Source organism: Lactuca sativa, chromosome 6 (genome assembly GCF_002870075.4).
Source record: "Lactuca sativa cultivar Salinas chromosome 6, Lsat_Salinas_v11, whole genome shotgun sequence".
NCBI lineage: Eukaryota > Viridiplantae > Streptophyta > Magnoliopsida > Asterales > Asteraceae > Lactuca > Lactuca sativa.
In genome coordinates, this window is record NC_056628.2 from 127,102,069 (window position 1) to 127,117,540 (window position 15,472).

At 40.4% G+C, this 15,472-nt stretch overlaps 1 non-coding gene across 1 annotated transcript; it reads right to left on the reverse strand.

Moving 5' to 3' along the window:
- Nucleotides 1-8,633: 8,633 nt before the first annotated feature.
- Nucleotides 8,634-8,740, reverse strand: LOC111880494 (small nucleolar RNA R71). The gene has a single exon (XR_002846499.1). It is a non-coding gene; the product is annotated as a small nucleolar RNA R71 (small nucleolar RNA).
- Nucleotides 8,741-15,472: the final 6,732 nt, after the last annotated feature.

Consider the following 15,472-nt stretch of genomic DNA (forward strand, 5'->3'; position numbering starts at 1 on the left):
GATTACAAGGATGGAACATCAGTCGTTCCACAATCTCTTCGAACGTCACCCCTTCATCAAATCCAAAAATCTTGCTGATGTATGTATATTGAGAGATAGGGATATATGTGCACGATGAACTCATCAGCAAACATGGAGAAGAGAAAGGGGTAGAAGAATTAATGGATCTGTAACACCTGAAAATCAGAAAGACCAAGAAAGGGAAGAAAACCCAAAGTCAAGGGGGGGGGGTCAACTCGTCGAGTCCAAAGAGGAACTCAACGAGTCCGAGCGGGATCCGGGTCGAGGAGTAAGTGACCGACTCGGCGAGTCCAGTCGGAAGAGGGAAACCCTAAATCCACGACTTTGTGCACTATTGAAGCACCTCATTCTTTTCCTTAGGGTTCCTTCACAACTCCTCTCATCCAAAACATCAAAGCCTAGCCGCCATATCCATTTTTGAGCAGAGATCTAGCCTTGGAGTTGTGATTTGAAGCTTGGAAGAGAAGGAAGTTCATAGTGGTGCAAGAGGACGCCTTGGATCTAGAGTTGGTGTGGATTTTCAGAGCATTTAAAGGTAAGAACTCATTACCTTCACTCCTTTACTAATAGTTTCCTTTTTTCATGAGATTTGGGGCTTTTATGCCATGTTCTAGAGCCAATTGGAGTTAGAAATCTAGATCTGAAGTTGCTACTTCAGATCTAAGTGTATTATGGCCTAGAGAGTCATAAAGTATCAGTATTGAGGGTGTAGGTGAAGCATGGTTGTCTTAAACCCGAGTATGGAATGTTTTGGGCCTAGATCTCCTTAGCTACACGTAAAGTTTGCAACTTTACATGAGGAATAGGCCTTGGAGGAATGGATCTACAGTTTGGAGTCCCTGCATGACTCAAAAAGCTTCTGAATGTATGAAGGACTGAATAGATTCGGCGAGTCCTTCGAGTGGACTCGGCGAGTAGCCTGAAGATTAGGAGGAGCTCGACGAGTTGGATGAGCAACTCGGCGAGTCTGTTCTTGGACTCGAGGAGTCAGGTCGTGAAACCCCGAACCCTTCGAGGTAAGACTCGAATCAGTGAGTCAGGTGGAGACTCAGTGAGTTGGACAGGACAGGACTCGGAAATCGGTGGACTCGGCGAGTCATGGGCTGACTTGGCGAGTCGAGTCACGAATGGAAGGACTCTGACCATATGAACTCGACGATTAGGGTTGACCTAGAAGGTTTAATTTGACCAGGACTTTGACTTTGACAAGAGTTGACTTAGTTGACTTTCGGGGGGACAACTAGACTAAGTGTTGCATTGATATTGGTAGCTCGGGAGCTAGTGGAGCAGGAGTTCAGAGAGTTACTGGGTAGCAGCTAGAGGGGTTATCAGGAAGTTCAGCAAGTGCAGGTGAGTTTCCCCTTGTGTGAATGGGTCTACGGCCACAATGTCGGTCTATGTAGTTATGAGAAGGAAAAACCCTAGGGGTTAGCCTTAGGCACAGTATGCTAGTATGATATTCAAGACGAGGTCTAGTGTAGCGGGCGGGTGCCCAAGGATTGGTTTGCATGATAGTTATACTTGTTGTCTGTGTGATACATGTATGTGCCTGGAAGGAAGGTCAGTATGGGCGAGGTCCCATATCTCACCAGCAGGAGAGTAAGGGCGAGGCCTAGGTTAGGGAAAGAGTGAGTGTGGGCCAGACCCATATCTCACTATCAGTAGGAGCGTGGACGGCGTTCCACGACTCATCAGTTGCGGGACATAGGCGAGGCCCAAGATAGGCGAGGCCTTTGGAACAGGATTCAGTAGTATATGTTTAGTTTATGTGCTGTGATATGTTATGTGTTAGTATATGTTGGCGGGCGAGGCCCGGTGACAGGTGAGGCCTAAGCGAAATAGATCTGTGTCCGAGCGGGGCTCGAAGCCAGGCGGGGCCTGGAGCGGCCGGGCCGTTGCAGCGGGAGAGGCCCGAGGTAGGGGCGAGGCCCAGAATAGCGGGCGTGGCCCAGTATGTGCAGTATAAGGTTATGCATGGTATGTGGTAGGTTGGGGAACTCACTAAGCTTCGTGCTTACGGTTTTTAGTTTTGGTTTCAGGTACTTCCGGTAGCGGAGGAAAGAGCTCGGGGTGATCGCATGGCACACACCGTAGATTAGACTGTCTGGGATGTTTTAATCTGATAATGAACATATGTTTTGGAACCTAATACTCTGATTATGTTATGGATTGATAATTATGTTTTAAGTAATGTTTTATAAAAAGAAATTTTTAGTCTTGAATTTTGGGACGTTATAAGTTGGTATCAGAGCCTTGGTTTGAGGGATTCGGACATGCTCTCGGGTGTGTCTAAACTCAAACTAAGGAATTGGCATAGAAGTCTCCAAAATGAAATGACAGTTTTGTAAAAAGAATTTTTAGAAACGAAACAATTTTTGAAAAGCGAAAAGAATTCAGAAAGAAAAGAATTTTGATAAGAGAAAAGGTGTGGTGCATGCAATCAGCCGAGCTCAAGTAAGTACCCCAAAATACCCATACAAGTTTATGTTATGATTATCAGTTAATAGAACAGCATGTTAGATTAGGACTAAGGAGCTAGGGAGGATGCCTTATGTGCCTGTTATATGTGCTTTTGAGCTTCATGATAGTGCTGGTTAGAGAGTAGTATGATAGCCTGTTTAGGTTATGCCTGAGTTTATGAGCTTGTGTTGCATGCTAGTACAGATTCCCGATATGAGATTATGATTGCTTGAGTATGTTATGGTTAGATTTTCCCTTGTCTGAATGTTGCTTGCTTTATGCATTGTGGGATTCTAAGTGATGGGAGTTAGCCATTAGGTGAATACGTCATGTCACATGTGATCAGGGTTGAATAATCTCAGAGTGCTGGATTTGGCCCTATTACGCAGTTCTTGTTTGAGCCCAACCGTTGTACGGACGAGTCTTTTACTCGAAGGATTATCTGAGCCTCGTTACATGTGATGGTATCCAGGTGATGGCTAATTGGCATCACAAGGAGGCCTTCAGCGGCTGAGGGCTGGTTTGGTTTGAGTCAGAGGTTTCCCTAGGGTAAGCCTATGATGAGGTAGTGTTGGAAGCAGTAGGAGTAGAAAAGGGACCTAGTGGAGTCGAAGCAGTTCCCAAGGAAAGTACGGATAGATGTGGAAGGTAGTAAGGGCCCGTACTACTGAAAGCAGAGGATTCATACTCGATTCAAGAAAGGCTGAGATAAGATCGGGGAACTTGTAGTGTGAACATGTATGATCCCTCAGTAGTGATGTGTATTTTGATAGTTATGTGATATGTTTGTCAGCATGGTGACATTGCGAGAGACGCTAGTGGGCGGACCAGGCGCTGGAGAGGGATCAGGCTCGGGTTCGGGAGCCGAGCAGCTCGAGGAATGGATGAGGGAGTTGATATCAGCTGAGGTTATGCGCATCATACTAGACCAGACTCCTGTGATCTTTGGCACGGTCAAGGAGGGTATACTGGAGATCTTGGATGAGAGGCTGGGATCCTTCCGTACCGAGATATGGCTTTGATGGGAGCGCGTACTTTGACATTCCGAGAGTTCAGGGCTTGCGGGGCACCAGATTATCATGGGGCTAGGGACCCCATTGCTAGCAGCAGATGGTTAGCTGATGTTGCCAATGCTATTCGTACGAGCTGGTGTCCCAAGGGGGACAAGGTCAGACTCGCCTCCTGTCTACTGAAGGACAGAGCGAGGGATTGGTGGGAAGAAATTGGTCATGCTTTGGGGGATGATATCTTGTTGGACGCGATGACATGGAGTGATTTTTCAGCCAGGTTCAGGGCTGAGTTTTCACCGATTATTGAGGTGCAGTAGTTGGCACGAGAGTTTCAGTATTTGACACAGACCATTGAGACTGTGGCAGAGATCACCGCCAAGCTCAGGGAGAGGGCTCTTCTTTTACCGCAGTATGTCGCGGATGAGGAGATGAAGAAGGCCTGATATCACGAGATGTTGAGGGATGACATCAGGGAGTTCGTGAGCAGGTCCGACTGTAAGACGCTGGAAGATATGATTTTTCGGACTAGATAGAGGGAAATTGATTTGGAGCAGATCCGGAAGAGGAAGCTGGATGAGGTTCGGGTAGCCACAGGTTCGGGCAAAAGGCCCAAGGGATCGGATTCGAGATCAAGGGATTATCAGGACCGCAGCCGGTGTGGGAAGTGTGGCAGGGCGTACGGGGGCGCATGCAGGAGTAGTAGCGGTGGTGAGTCTGGCTGCTTCAAGTGCGGTCGGATTGGTCATTTTAGCAGGGATTGTACTGTTACCACGACACAGGGATTAGACTAGAAATGTTTTTACTGCAATCAGCAGGGCCACAAGAAGGCCCAGTGCCCTACTTTGCTTCCGGCAGGACGGGTGATGGCACCTGCCCCTGCAACTTTGAGGATCACAGACGGCCGTCAGGGCCGTGTAGAGGCGCCTGCGATAGGAGGCAGAGATTTTCAGATGACTACCTTGGAGACGTGAGCAGCGTTGGACGTTGCAGGTATGCGACTTCCGTTTTCAGTTCATATTTGTGCATGATTATATTGTTATGGTTCTGCATCATTTTCGGTATGAGTATTTTAATTTTGTGCGGCTTGCTTTTGATTGAGTTATATGCCATCTACATACCTTGGATATTTGAATGGTAGTTAAGGGATGTGCTCTATTGGAGAAGGTTACTTAGGATGCAGTAACTGTACCATGCCTTGGATGGACTTGGTATGTCTTGCTAGTTCGGAGCTGTATAGTTTTAGAGATGGACTGGTTAGATCCCTACCTATGGTAAGCTTGGGTTCCTCAGCAGATTGATTATGGAATGGTAGCAAGGATTGAGATTTCTTTTCGAGCATTGAGCAACGAGCTGTAAGCAGGATCGAAGTGGGGGAGAACTGTGCGAGTATACAAGGGCAAGAGCATGCAGACCTAGGATGAGTAGACGATCTCTAAGAAGAAAAAGAAGTAGCACAGCGTTTCATGGATTGAAGAATTCCAGATTGAGAAACTCCCCATCAGTTAGTGCGTGTAAAGGAAATGGTTAAAGCCTGGTTGGGAATTCAGGTTGGAGGATCGCCTGTAGGACTCGAGTGAGTCGGAATGAAGTTCTTGAGGACAAATAGCATGGGATGCTTTCGTGTTAGTAGACAGTGGCAGAGGCAACTTATAGAGCATAGTAGAGCGTCGGGAGAGCCGCAACTTTCTCCAGCAGGAGTCAGTGGTGGAAAGTATTGTAAGACTGTGGGTAAGCCGTAGCATTTACTAGCAGTTAGAGATGGAAGGTGTTGTAAGACTATGGGTAAGCCGTAGCATTCCCTAGTAGCTTCGTTAGAGAAGATGGGGCGAGGCCCTTATCTCCTAGTGATCAAGGTAGGTATCAGGAATGGGTAGTGGTTGAGGATAATAGGGAGCTCGCCTGTATAGCCCTGGAGAGGTGAGACCTTGGGAGAGGCCGCTCCAGGATGTAGTTGGGTGAGACCCGTGGGTGAGGCCGATGTGAGAGTAGTAGTATAGGTGAGACTTGAGAGCAAGGTTGCTCAATAGTATAGGCGGGTGAGACCCGTGGGCGAGGCCAGTGAGTTTTAATAGTACAGGTAGGACCTGGTAAGGACCTTAGGGTCAAGTAAGGGGATCGAGGATCCCAGGAATTGTAGCGCCAGAGTGGCAGAGTATAGGGGCCAGTATTAGATAGCCTAAGTTTCTTCGGAAGTTGTTGGGAGTGACTAGAAAGTTTTGTTGAGGCTAGCGACCGGTGGGAGCTGGTAATCCAGACATTTATAGATTAGTAGGGACGATGGTGGTCTCGGTTCAACTGGAAGGCAGATAAGGGACAACAGAGACTTTCAGTCAGTGGCAGTGGAGTTAAGTAGTGTCCAGTGGATACTGGCGGTAATGACCCGTACTGGAAGTAGTGAGGGTGATGGAGTTGGTGAACGATAGAACCTTCACAATTGATAAGTCTATTTTTTGAATATACTAAATTGTCATAAATCTAATGAATTGATGTATAATTGTCCAAGAATGGGCCTACTTTGATTATGTTTTGGATGAAGTTTGAAGGAATGAAATCTAGAAGAAATTAATAGAAAATGAATGGAAAATGAAGCAAGATACTACGCGGGAAGGTGCGGACGAAAGAATCGAACTTGGAAGTTTGCGGAAGGAAGAATGACAAAATAATCTTTCGTCAACGTCCCACATAAGCGTCCTGGGGCTCTGACCCATTCATAGGACACCCTTTTTTATCAGGGAATTTTGGTAGAATTGGAGTTCAGCGTCCATCTTAGCGTCCCGCATCAGCGTCGTATGGCACTCTTAGCGTCCCTGTTAGTGTCCCAGGACGCCGAGACGTTTTTATGTGTCAATATTATCCTATTTAAAGAGGAGAAAAACCTAATGGGAGGGCAGCCTACCAACGACGATTTTCTAGCAATTTTGAGGGTTTCAACCTCCGATTTTGAGATCTTTTTCGTGCATTTTTGAGGGTTCTAAACCCTTGGAAACATTTGGAAACACAAATCCATTCCATTTCAATCCAGATTCAAGGCAAGATACGATTCAATTCATCATCAAGCAACATTTGAAGATCATTCAACCGGTGATTCTCATCAATTTTAGTAACTTTCAGAAACGATTACTTCTTCCCAAGGTTTATTTGTTTCATATTTTGATAATCATTAGGTTACAATTGTTGGATGATTTTAAGTTTGTTTATGAATTCTATTATGCATTTCAATCATTTCATCAAAGTTATTGTTTTTATGAATTTAATGGAAGGTTAAATTATTAGGGTTACTTCCGGGGATGTTTAAGACTTTTGGATGAACACACTTGATTATTACTTGATTCTAATTAATTTCAATTGTTATTTTATGCTTCATATGATGATCTTTGGTAATGATAAGTGAAATTGGGTTGTATGAATTGTTTGATGTCATCATTAAGATAGTCTATTGTCAAATGATCATTTGTTCCAAGTTCAGTTAGTTTAGGAATAAAGACAAGTGATTGAATCAACATATATTATTCCAGTTTATGATATTGAATCTTAATATGGTAATAGGTAGTCGTAAGACATTTTATTGCTAGTTCACTAATTGTTCCCAATTCATTTAGACATAAAGGAGTAAGACAACTAGTTGAATGAACATATTGTGTATCCAAACTATGTGTTACAAGTTAATAAAACCCAATTGCATCTAAGTAATTCAATTAGGATTCTAGGGAAGAAAGTGTGTGAATCTAAACTGTCTATAACTGAACCGGGAGTACTCTAGTTTTCTCATTTTATTTAATAAATCTCCAAGTTTTTGTTTGATTTTTACTTTAATCTTTTCCGTGACAATTGCTAGTAATACTTTTCTCTTTATTTATTACTTTGACACAATGTCTAACCACGAACTCCTTGTGGATTCGACCCGACTTACCCTATCTACTTAGGTTAGTTGGTTTATTTTTGATTGATATAACGACTTCGGTCAAAATTTGGCGCCGTTGTCGGGGAGATTGTGCACTTGAGCTAGTGTGTTTAAGTAGTTATAGTTTTTCTTTACTTTCATTTTCAATTCTCGTTTGAAGTTCACGTTTTGTTTTATTCTTGTTGTGAGGCACACCGGTGCATGCATACGAGACATAGCGGACGCTCTTTGCCGCTTGCATTTGATCCGGAAATCGAACGAAAAGCTCACTCACATTGGGTTGCCAGAAGGAACATCAACACTATGAGTGTAGATAACGTTGTTGTGGAAGATGTAGTCGAGGGGCGTGAGGATGCAGCCAACAATCCTCCACCACTAGCTCGTCAATTCCCAAACAACAATAATGGGAATAACAACAATGTTGGTGCACCAATCATCCAACCAGTGCAACCACAACCAAATAGAAACAATCGTGGCCAAAATGGTGGGAATGGAGGAAATTGGGCACAAAATATGGGAGGCAATGTAGGAAACCACAACGGTAGTAATGTTAGAAATCAAAACAAAAATCCTAGAAATGTTGGTCCTCAATTCGGTAATCGTGGTAACGAGGATGACTGGGACTTTGATGATGGAAGTGACAACGAACTTGGTTGGAATCAGAACCACCACGGTGGTAACAGGCGAAATCAAGGCAATCGAGGTGGAAATGGGAACTACAACAATAACTGGAACAACTAGAATTTTCCCAATGGTGGCAACAATGAATACAACAATGGATTCGGAAATCAAGGCTTTGGGAATCAATATCGAAGGAATCCAAATGGTGGATACTACAACGAAGGTAACCAATTCCCTCATCTTTATTTTCTGCAGCCTAATAGACAATCCGTGGGGTCTCATTTTCAGCCGGGAGAGTATGATGATGCCTCACCTGTACTCTTCGCTGAAGGAAATGAGCATCATGTGGAAGTAAGACCAAAAGTAATTAGTGGCTTACCCGTCTTTAGAGGCCATAAAACTGATGATCCATACAATCACCTCTATGAGTTCCTTGCAATTGCTAACGCGAATACTCCGTGAGGAACTAATAGAGATTCATTTAGACTTCACTTATTTCTGTTCACTTTAAAAGAAAAAGCTAAGTATTGGTTCACTTCTCTTGCCCCCATAGTATTACTACTTGGGAGCAATTAAAAACTAAATTTTTGCAAGAGTTTTACCCTGCTATTAAAACAACAGAAATAAGAAAATCTATACAAGATTTTGCACAAAAACCCAATGAAGAATTTCAGGATGCATTTGAACACCTCAAGGAATTGTTGCGTTCATGTCCCCATCATGAATTTCCCCATTGGCAACTTGTATGTTTCTTTTATGATGCAGTCGACACTGCCAATCAAACCATGATTAATGCCTCGTCCGACAACACTATTATGATGCAAGATAGTGAAGACGCTTGGCGATTCTTTGAGCAATTGAGTCATGGTTCAAAAACCAATGACTCAGATAAGAAACGGGACAACCCAGTTTCATCTGTTGCTTCAGTTGGACTAGACAAAAACTGGAAAAATGAAGTCAAATCTGATATTAATTCTTTAAATAAAAAATTTGACTTACTACTCTCTAGTCTAGGCAAAGAGAAAGGTGTGTTTTTTTCGCAGGGACATAAGATATGTGTAAGTTGTCGAGATTCAGGACACATTGCAGATGAGTGCATGAGAAGTCAAGAGGAAATCAATCAAGTGCATGACTATGGTCAATTCCAAAAAAATCCACGATCATTCAATCGGAACTACAACCAAGGCGGGAACTACAACAATAATGGGAATTTCAACAACAACAACCGTCAAGGGAATTACCAAAACTAGAATATGCCAAAACAGTTCCAACAGTCCAACTTTAACCAAGTTGGAACATCAAAGAAGGAGGAAACAGATGGAAACAAGTTGGACAAAATCATGGAGTTTATAACTCAAACAAACTAAAAAGCTGACACCAACTCCAAATCCATAGCTGCTATCGAGAAGCAGATTACTCAACTGGTGGAGCAAATTGGGAAAAGAGAAGATGCCAAGTTTCCAAACACCACAACTGTCAACCCATCACACACCCAAAGACCCGGAAAAGAGCATCAAGTGAACGAGGTAATCATGTTGCATAGTGGGAAAAAGGTTGACAACAAGATAAGTGCTCCTACCTTAGATAATGACAGTGACATTGAAGTCATCTTTGACGAAAAAGAAGAGTTTGAGAAAGATTTTAACCTAAAAAAAGTATCTAAGGGTTAAAATGACTCTAAGGTTGGGGAGCATGGTGTGGAGGTTAATACCGCACCATACCCTTCGGCTTTAGAGAAACCGACATCTTTCCCTTTTGAGAAGTGAGGGTTGACAATGGAAGACATGTGGGATCTATTTAATCAAGTTAAAATAAATATCTTGTTAGTCAAACTTATTAAGGAGGTACCTTCTTATGCTAAATTGTTGAAGGATTTGTGTGTTCAAAAATGCAAACTCGAATCAAACCACCCTAAAAAGATTGATTTAACCGAGCATGCAAGTTCCATATTATCAAATAAACTTCCACCCAAGCTTAAGGATCCTGGAGCACCTTTAATTTTTGTTACCCTAGGTAACGTTAATATCAAAAAGGCGCTCCTTGATCTTGGAGCTAGTGTTAATATAATCCCGGGAAATCTTTTTGATCAACATGACATAGGCACTCTGGAACAAACTGATATTATTTTATGATTGGCCGATAAGTCAACAAAAATTCCCCAGGGTATATTATCAGATGTCATCATTAAGGTGGAAGATTTTTATTACCCAGTTGATTTTCTTGTTCTTGACAATGAAATCACCTATAAATAAAGTCAACCTTCCATTATTTTGGGTCGCCCGTTTTTGGCAACAATAAATGCACAAATTAATTGTAGAACAGGTGTCATGGATATCTCTTTTGGAAATAAGAAACTTAGAATTAATATTTTTAATACGTTTCCTAACTCACCATCAGCTTATGAATGTTATCGTGTGGATGTGGTTGATGACTTAGTGCATCAATTCACTCCCAAAATCTTACACTCCGATCCATTGGAGCTTTTTCTTTCTAATGACAGGGACGAAGTGTTAGACTTGGAAGACATCAAGATGGTTGAAGAAGCATTTGAAAATGCTATAGAAAAAGAGAGGCCACCATGGAGCCATCAAGTTGAAAAATTACCAACCAGTTTTTCGGACCCACTTAAGCCATCTTTGGAGGAGCCACCCACTCTTGAACTTAAAACTCTTCCTTCACATCTTAAATACTCCTTTTTAGGATCTAATGAGAACTTACTAATTATCATATCTTCTGATTTTACAGGTGTTGGATAAGGTGTCTAAGTCCATAACTTATTTGGTACATACTTGACCCAACCCGGCATGGTCCATTTGGGTTGCACTTCACCCAAACGATTTATGGATAATTTTATGAGAATTGTATACTTATGATTTATTAATATATTATAAGTTATAATATATTAATATGAAGTCATGTTATTTAATTAGTTTTAGTCTTAAATTAATTATGAATTAATTTAGAGATTAAAAAGAAGACTGATTAAATTATGGGCTATTATATTTTATATAGTGTGGGCTAATACTCATTTGTTAATGGGCTAAGCTAATATGGAAGTCCATGGATGGTCCATGGAGCTTTTAACCCATGGATCCTTGGAAAGGAAAAGACATGGGTTATTAGGGTTTCACCCTAACCATGCACAATATATAAAGAAGCATATGATGCAAGAAATAGGCCCTAAGGGTAGACACTAGTAGTGTGAGACTTAGTGGTGGCCGATTCCATAAGAAAGTATACTACTCTCTCAAAGTTTTCCAAGAGTTTGTGGTGATTTGCGATTCTATTTGAGGCATTCACACTATTGGTGCTTGGCTCTCAAACTCCAAACAATCAACCATCATCAAAAGGTATGTATTTCTACTAGTACTTTTATGATTCATAATCCTTATGCTATGCTAGTTAGGAAGAAACCTTGGAAGTTATTATTTGCATGTATTTTAGAAGAAAACATAGATCCAAGGTTTATTAGGGTTGCATGCACACTTAGGAAGTGTTAGATTGCTCAAAACCCAACAGTGGTATCAGAGCCTAGGCTTGTTTTCTTGAATACTTGATGCAAATTGCTGAAAATCGAAGTTTATGTGCTGTCTGCACAGCAGACTCGCCGAGTCCATGAAGGGACTCGACGATTCCAAGACAAAATTCATCCAACTCGGCGAGTTAGTTCATGCACTCGACGAGTTGGACCCCCAGACAGCATATCTTCGAGTTTTTGGTGCTGGAATTGGTCTAGAATCATTACCTTAAACTGTTTTGGACTCATAAAACCTGTTTTTGATGTGGTAATGATGATGGTGGACCAAATTCAAAGTTATAATCAAAATTTCAAGTTTATATGTGTTCATATGATTCTTGAAATTGTTGATGTGGATGTTCATGTTCATATGAGTTTTGTTAGATCATAGGAATTATTTGCAAATTGTTTGTTAGTTAATTCTTGATCTTAAAGTGTTTTAATGGAATTCATAATTTGTCCTCAAGTTATGGAATTCCAAAAGTTTTTTATTTTAAATGTTTTTTTAAGAAGTCATAAGTTACACTTTAGAAGAGTTTTTCTAATAAATGCTTTTATGGACTTCATAACTTGTCCTCAAGTTATGGATTTCCAAGAGACTCTTCATTAAAAGTATTAAACACTTAATTAAAACTCATAAGTTATGAATATCCAAAAGTTTATGAATTGTTCAAAACTTGCCCTCAAGTTTTGGAATTTGTAAAGTCTCACACAAACTTTAATTCCATACCCTAGAAGGTTTTAAAAGTTAAAATTCTACCCTTATACTATTATAAGATTAATGGTTAATTATTATATATATGTATAAGAACAAGTCGTTTTACCGTTAGTAGGCCTCATTCACGAAGTCGGTCTATAAGGTGGGTATAAGGTTGTTGCCTATAAAATGGCAACTTAATGGGTGTCCACTCTCACCCACCGCTTGCTTGATCGGTGGAGGGTCGTTAGCCGAACGGGTAGGACAATGACTTTAAATCCTCATTAAAAGTATAATGATTATTATAAAGTAACTAAATATTTTTTATTTAATTCCCAATCTTAGTTACTTTAGGAAAAATGTGAATTTGGTGCTAGCCCATGGAATTCACACTTTGTACCTTACTAAGTCGTTGGTGGAGCGTGTGTGGTTAACCGGCACACTAACTTGGACTAGTAAGGATCACGAAAGGTGACTTAATGTTTGTCATAGATCAATGGAGTGTGTGTGGTTAACCGGCACATTGATTGGGTGATAATATTAAGGGTACCAAGTGAATTGGTATGGTTATTCACACCTTGTTTTGTGATCCTCGGCATCCCAGTCACAAAATTTGAGAGGGCACACTCGAGATTGAAACATGCCATTGAAAAGTTCAATGAATCTAAAAAGATCTAGGAATTTCAAATCCAATTAAAACCTAATAAATTATTTCGTTTTTCATGGTGGAAATTGGTGAATCGTCATTCGCCTACCTTCAAATATTTTATAGCTTGGATTACGGCATCCCTCTTCCAAATTATAAAATATTATTTTGGGTCCTAGCCTTAATATTTCATATTGGGTGTTATATTAAGGACTTTGAATCAACTAACTTGATTTTCTACTATTATAGATGTCTGGTTCAGACAACTATGATCTTCCCAAATCTCTTGAAGATGGTGTCCCTCAACATCATGCTTCACTTCCTCCACCTCCTCCAATTATTCTCCCTCACCCACAAGTTCTTGAAAAGTTTAAAGTCACTCAATCCTTATTGGCAAGCATAGTCTATGTGTACTCACATTTTGGAGATAAAGTCACATATTGACAAGCCGGGAGAGTTGGGTGTCAAAGTCCCGTGAAAGGTGGATGTTCAATCACTTTCTTAGTAACATAGTGAGTCTCTTTGGGACTACTATGAGGCAGACTATGACATGACCCTTAATGATGTTATTTATTTGCTTGGTGATGTGGAATCAGCAATGATTTGGAACACCAGTAAAGCAAATTTGATTAAAAGAACAACTTCCCAAGTCTACATGGACATTGACAATGGTAGCATTGGATATCTAGAAAAGGATTTCTCTTCCCAATGGAAAGGGATCGGCTATAGTCAACTCGGTTGACCAAATAGTAAAGAGAAAGGCAAATTATGAGATATTCTCATGTGCCATTATCAAAGGGTCCATGTGTTTTGTTGCCAAAGGAAGGGGCATTGGTTGCGAAGCTGCCCTATTCACCTGAAAGGTCATAAGGTTGATCAAGTCAAGAGGTTTGACTCTACTTCGGGTAAAGTCCACTGTCTAACTCTATTAAGTTCCTATTTGGAGATTCTTATTACATAATGTGAATGGGTCACATGCTGATGTTTTTAAGAATAAAAGAAAAGATAGGAAGCTTAAAGTAAGTATATGTTGATTCTGATTGCAAAGGTGGGTTTCGATCGCATGGTTCGACAATCAGAATTTTGAGCTGTTGCTTAAGAGTTATAATATATTGCTTATGAATAAATAACAACAAGGTTTTCATGTGGATTGTAAGGATAAGTTTTTCCGTAAAGTTTTAAAATAAAAGAAAAAAAGGTTTTAATTTTATTTATTTTAAAAAATATCCTTACAATAGCATCTGTGGAAAAATTGTTGCTTATATGTTTCCAGTAATAGCAATATTGGAAAGTGGATTTGATTCTGTCATTTGTGGTAGTGTCTGAATTTACCAAATGAAGAAAGTTTTTCATCACCCAAGTTTCAATTGGACAGAAACTTGGAATCATACAAGTTGCATTGTATGATGAATGACAATTTTCATCTTTGAAAATTAAGACTAATTCTTTGATCACATGTATATGTGAGTCGATTGAAGGACTAAGGAATTAGGTACACTGGGTGTGCGCTGGTCAAGGTCCACCATAAAGATTGATTTGTCATGATTTACTAAAGATTAGTAAATATGATTATACTTATAAGGTTAAGTATAATTCTGTAACATTGAAAGGTTACAATGTATGACAAAACAAATGAGAAGAATCAAATTAGGCAGAAAGATAAAAGTTTCTCAAATCTGAAAGGATGGGAGAGTACTTTTGTATCGTATTTCATGATCATCTTAATGATTATGAAACCATATCACAAATTCATACTCTAAGGACGTCTTAGTGCATTGTTATGGCTAAGAAGTGAGGTCATGAATTGTTGGATTGGTTAAGATCGAGAAGATGAGTCATACTTCGTTCCAAAACAAATTCTTAGAGTCATACTCCAAGATTGTAACATTGAGTGACATAAAGTAAGGTTTAATACACTTATCAAATGTAGTGTAAAATGTTTCTACCCTTGTACATTTGAGATTGGTAAGTTGTGATGTCTTGGATGAGACAAAGACCAACTAAGACCAATTGTGTGAAGTGTTAGTCTGGATAAGAATCCGCACTATCCCTTGAATATTTGTTTTGTCAAGGAATGGTTGTTGACTGGGGAAACTTATATATCAAGGAGACAGTGGGAGCCTTAAAGATCCCGAAAGAGTTTCAAGATTTAATCAAGAGTAAAACCTGTAATTTATCACTAGCACACGACTTAAGGTTTGCAACCTATCGTGTTGACATAATTCTTATTTCTGTACCTACTTCAAATAAGTTGAATTTGCATGTGAGTTATCAGAGTTCAACTTGGAAGCATTGGTGGGCCTTGTGCTACCAAGGTGACAAGAAACTAAGATTGAGCAAGTTGAATCCATGTAAGGCTGAATTTGTCACTAACCTTATCTTGTGATTATGGTTTTGACAAATTCACATGGATAGGAAATCATACACTATAAAATCTAAGTGTCATAAGGTTTCTCTCCGATTCATTAAAATGATGGTGAGGAAACGCTTTCACTAAGTAGATTTTACGTAGATGTCAATTGTGTTATTTGCATTTTCAAAAGTCGTTAGTGGAGCGTGTGTGGTTAACCGGCACACTAACATAGACTTGTGAGAAATG